Source organism: Oryzias melastigma, linkage group LG13 (genome assembly GCF_002922805.2).
Source record: "Oryzias melastigma strain HK-1 linkage group LG13, ASM292280v2, whole genome shotgun sequence".
NCBI classification, from domain to species: domain Eukaryota; kingdom Metazoa; phylum Chordata; class Actinopteri; order Beloniformes; family Adrianichthyidae; genus Oryzias; species Oryzias melastigma.
The window spans coordinates 26,340,007-26,345,688 of NC_050524.1; the positions used below are offsets into that span (position 1 = coordinate 26,340,007).

The following is a 5,682-nucleotide window of genomic DNA, read 5'->3' on the forward strand; positions in this document are numbered from 1 at the left end:
AGTTAATGTGAAAGCATCTTTTGGGTGAAAGAAAGGGAGGGGGCGGGTTCACTCAGGCGTTTGAGGAGCGCAGCTCCGCTAATAAGTTAAAGAATTGACCAAAACAACTTTTGTGGAGTGTTTTCTTCTATTGTTGTTGTTAACCACAAAATAAAGAATCTTAAAACAGGTAAGGTCTCAGTGTCTCCATGCGGGAAAGGGAGAAGGGGACCGATTATCTCGTTATAACAAGAAAATGATTTTAAAAAAAATAAAGATAAAGGGATAGGTCATTTTTGGCTTCAGCAATAATGAACAAATATTTTTAAGATGTTTTAATTTTTAATCATTTGTAAAGGCAAGTGTGATTTCAAAAAATTGCATCACAATAAAATGTCATTTTCGCGCAGCTCACAAGTGAGTTGTGCTATTTTTGGAAGAGACCTGCAGGCGACTTATGTGGTGCTTGAGGGCGACCTGGCGCCTGCGGGCGACGTGTTGGTGACCCCTGACCTACAATGTAAAGAGATTAATCCAGTTTTCTGTTCTTCAGGAGTGAAACAGCAGGAAATAACAGAAACATTTACACTGACTGAATGTTCATACAAAGCTGCTGTCAGAAGAGTTTCTTCCAGTCTGAAGTATTTCCCTGCAAACTGCTCGGTGTCAGATCTTAGCTTCTTTAGGCCCCTGTGGTTCATTTAAAGCTTGGGCTGGGTATCACCAAAAATGTCCAGAATCCAATCAATTTACCAGAGCCTGGATTGATTACATTCCAATTTTTTTTTGATCCACTCAATTCAATTCAATTTTGAGTTTCTACGGTTTACTCATTTAAACACATTTGTTTAGAAATACATTAACAATCTATTTATATCAGGGGTCCCCAAACTACAGCCTGCAGGCTGGATCTATCCTGCCTCCACATTTGGCCTGGCCCCCTGAACACCATCATATGATTTTTGTTTTGTTTTTTTTCAGTTTGGCCATTTTTATTGTACTCTTCTGCAGTCTGTGGTCCTATCTGGTTATGTGTGGCTTTCTGGAAAACTTTAAATGTTTGAGTTTAGACGCATCCTTCAATTTTTACACGTTTATTTTTGTTACCCTACAAACTGACCCAGCCCCACATCAGAGAAGGTAACACCTATGAGCCCTCACAAGAAAATGTCTGAGACCCCTGATTTATATATATGTTTTCAATATTTTTATATCAATCTGATACAGTTCACATACTGTAAAATGTATTAGTGAAGTTACAATGAGTTGTTAATATCATACAGTGTTACATGGATGCTCAAACAGAGAAGCTCCAACAATTGTTCTGCTTCTCCTGGAGGACGTTTTGGTTTGGCCGCTAGGTGGGGAACAAGCTGTAGCATTACACCTTATTCCAGAAGAAGAAAGAATGAGCAAAAAAAACGACATTTTAGATCTTAAATGGTTACTTTAAAAATGATTAACTTAAATGGGCCCTACCATTTTGAGGTTTTAAATGCATTCTACTGTTCATTCCTCTCTATAAAGAACCCCAAACAATATTTTGATCTGTTCATGCATTTAAGAATCATGGTATGGCCTCTTTAATAGAGTTTTTTAAATTCGCACCTGTGAGTTTATAAAGGTGATCATTTAGTCAACAATGTATGTTTAGGGTGTTAGCATTAGACGTCCTGTAGGAAATCCCATTATACTTTAGCATCAAGCTAGCAGACTTTAACTCTACTTTTAAGGATCAATTATTGATCTGTTAAGCTTTGATCGATGCAGATCAATTAATCAGTTGTATCATCCCAGCCCTGTCATGAACCATTCAGAGAATGAAATGAGCAACTGCTCACCAGATCTTTTGATTTGTCAGAAGTTTACTTCGGTCAAACAATTGCAGTTAGCTAATGTTGTGTGCTCAAATGTACTCAGAGCTTTTCCACATATGATGAAACCTTCATGCTGCTGCAGCTAATAGTGACATGTTTTTTTAATGTTCTCTCAGCCGCTTCTCCTGTTCAAGCTCCAAAAATAAGACAAAGTAAGGAGCCATTTTTGAATCCTCTAAAATTATACAATATTGGAGTTGGACTAAGAAAATATATGGAAAAATAAAAGATTTTCTAGTAGAATCTGGTTAATCAAAAATTATAGACAAAAATATTGGAATATTGCAAATATATATATTAAGGGATTAATTTAGCCTTAAAGTTTACAAGATCTAACTGTAATTATTCAGAAGAAAGTTTAGTCCAGAGATGGAAACTGAAACACCTCAGCTCTAACAGAGACTAACTGAGCCTGAGAGACGCTGATGGATTAGTTGTCCTGAATTCCACCAGTAAAACACTCCATCAACCCCCCAAAACCGAAGTCAGAAAACCTGCATCAGCCCTCTGAGGAAACGATCAACATTTAGGCATTGGGCTTACCGCAGAGCTGGAAACTGTCAGCAGGAGCTTAAGATCCTGGAGTGGTGTCTGAAAACGGATGGCACGGCGCTACGCTCCACCGCTGGCTCGGTCTGAGGCTGCCCCCGCTGCCCTGGGACGGCTTTACTCGCTCTGCTGGAGCTTTGTCCAGCCCACCACCCACCACTATGAAGACCTCATCACACAAACCCCAGTCATTCTGAAATCCAGGAGTGAAAGCTCCTCCTTGTTTTCCAGGCAGCAGGTCAAAGGGCCCCAAGTCTGTACAGCAGCAGTCGGTCACTGACAGCCGCCGTCAAATCCTCGATAGCATGTCAGTCTGATCAGAAATATGAAGATAACATCAGAAAAGAAAGCTGTATGCTTAATATCCAAAATAAATGGATATAAAAGATAATACACGTGCTGCTTTCTGAGTCTGAAAGCTCCAGAGTTTGTCCTGTGAAGCTGACATGACTGCACCTTCACGAGTGAAAGAGGACAGGTGTCTTTATGGATTTCATAGGAATAATCAGTGATGGTAATTCTACTGATTATGACCCAGCCTGAGTCAGAACATGTGAGGATGGAGCTCCCCGTTCAGTCCCACGTCAGAAGTCAGCTCACCGCCGTGTCATTGTAGGGAACACGAGACCACAGACACACAGAAGTCAGTTTCACAGTTCACAGGAGCGAGACCAGAGTGCACGTCAACAAAAGCTCACCAAGACAAAAGGGCTCATTTAGCCACGGGGAGCAGAGCATGCTGGGTAATTAAAGGGAGGTGGATGAGGGGGCTTGATGTAGTTAGATTTCCTGGACAACGACATATTGTGTCAGAGACAAGGACATTATTGTGAGAGGAACAGGCTGTAGGATGGAGGCTGTGGGGAGGAGCCACTCTTCAGAAATGTCTTCCATGATATTTACAGGGACGATTACGAGTCACAGCCAGCAGCGTACCAGCCACCTCCCAGCTGTAGTACTTTACAAAGTATCCGCTGCTGTTATTTAACTCTTTAATGCCTGAGGCGTCACCGGTGACACATGCAATCACGATATCAAAAACATAGTGTAACTTTTCAACCATTAACATGATAATTCCAGTTGATTCTGAAGGAGAAAAGCGAGCCGCCGGTAATCTACTGAACAGTAAATCAAAGAACATAAACACTGGATGTCTGGTGTTAAAGGGTTAGACCTCATCCATTAGTAATCTATTACTTTCTGCATGCCTTCTGTCCACCTTTAGGTTCCTCTGATCACATACCTGCTGCACAAGATGATGAGGTTGATGTGGCCTTACAATACTAGTCTTGAGAATAAATCTAAGCTTGTGAAGGCATACTATAGTGATCCTCCTGCTCCTTTGTTCATTCATAAACTTAATAGTTTTTGAAATATTGACCAAAATATGCCCCATATGAAATAAATGAGAAGTTGATCAAATCCTTCAAAAACTTTGTGCTAAAATCTTCACCTACCACTGAGTTTTAGGGTATAGGCATTTAGCTTTTATTTAGCAACATGTTGGCTGTTTCTGGCTAATTTAGAAGACATTTCTCCTGTTTTTTTTAACTATTTTTTAGTTTAGCAAAGATTTTAGCATTATGCTAGCTGTTTTTGGCTAATGTAGACATGTTTCTATTTTTTTTTCTTTTTTTTGGATGAATTTGGAGTTTAGCTAACATTTTAGCATTATGCTAGCTGTTTTTGGCTAATTTAGACAACATGTTTCCAGTTTTTGGTTAATTTGGCATTTAGCTGATATTTTAGCAAGCTTTCAGCTTCAGCATTTTCAGCTATCAGCATCTTTAGTGGCCACATTCAGCTTACAGCATTAACACTTGCATCATTGTAGGTAATGCTATATATCTAGTTACAAAAGCAATTTGTCACACAAACATATTACTATGTACTATTTAAAAAGTATCGAAAGACATTAGTGATTAATATTCTATAACATTTTACAAAGTATACATGCAGTAACAGAATTTTTCCAAAACACAGAGGCTATGAGTTGCTGAACAATGAACCAAATCTTACGAGGGTTAAACCATAAGCAATTCTGATTACTCTTTTCTTGTTTCAATCATCATCTTCTCTTTTAGCTAAAAGTGATGAAAACACAAAAGAGCCATGCTCTTTAACTATATGAGGACAGACCCTCAGCCAGCTTAGTTTTAACAATGAACACGGATTATCAACTGACAGCTCAGAGAACCTAGTGTCTGTGCTTCACAGATAACCAAAAACACGTCTGGAATGATTTCAGTCAATCATCACGAAGCTGCTGTTCTGAAGCAGAACCTTCAGAACCAAGCATCAAACGTGTTGATGTAGCACAAAGATTTGTTGAGTGTGATCTTTCTTCCCTCCATCAGACCCAGGACCCTTCCAAAGGCCTGCTGGTTCATCGCCCACAATCCTCATCTGTCATCTGTGGGGAACTCCTACACTGTATTCATGAGAAAGGGATTGGTCTTTGTGTCACCTCACTTGCAATTTAGCAGAAAACAGCACACAGTTTCCTCGTTTAAAAGCAGCTAGTGCATATTTTCTGATCTTCTGCAGAACTTTGTCCTGGATGGATGATTCACATAAAAAAGTGCATGTTTGACCAGAGTATCCATGAACTTTCCCCTCGTGATGCAGCTGGAAAGAGGCAGGCCTGTAAAGCTCAGTGTGTCAGATGGAGATCAGTTAATGTTTGGAGTCCATCAAGGAAACTGTAAAACTGCAGGAATTATATCATTCTTTACAGTAAAAGAAGCTAAAAGTCAAGTGCAGGCAGCATCCCGGCACTGAGAACACAGACGGATTTTACATGAAGCCTCTCCTCTGACTCAGTTCTGGGTGATGAAGCAGGGCTCTTGGGGTGTTTGAGTTTAGGTTCTAATAACTACAGAGCATTTTAATCAAACATCTTCAAACAATTAAATCTGACTTATGGTTTGACAAAAATATTGAACGTTTTAACACCCTTTTTATTTTGATGTGGAACTGAAGCTTTTGCAGCAGGTCAACACTACTCTATCAGAAACTCTGTATCAGTTGAGACCTGCTGCAATAGCGCCTACCAGTGGCAACAGGGTCAGGGACCAGGTGCAAGTTCCAGCCCCCAAAGATGAGCAGACGAGCCGCTTTTCTCCTTCACGATCTGCTGGAATTATCGTGTTAACGGTTGAAAAAGTTACAGTAAAACAAGTGAATACCGACTGTACCTGATACACACTAAGATGTGTTAACAGCATGTGTTACATCACACATTTGTGACATCACACACACAAAACCAGCAGACCAC

The 5,682-nt window shown here is 40.0% G+C and overlaps 1 protein-coding gene across 3 annotated transcripts in view; it reads right to left on the bottom strand.

The window, feature by feature from the left end:
* LOC112136362 (aldehyde dehydrogenase, dimeric NADP-preferring) overlaps positions 1-2,944 on the bottom strand; it is a 23,488-nt gene extending 20,544 nt beyond the window's left edge. For all 3 annotated transcript variants that reach the window (XM_036214979.1, XM_036214980.1, XM_024258013.2), the window contains exon 1: positions 2,400-2,944. The gene's annotated coding sequence lies outside the window, so the exon portion shown is untranslated. The remainder of the gene's footprint in view (positions 1-2,399) is intronic.
* Between the last annotated feature and the right edge of the window lie 2,738 nt (positions 2,945-5,682).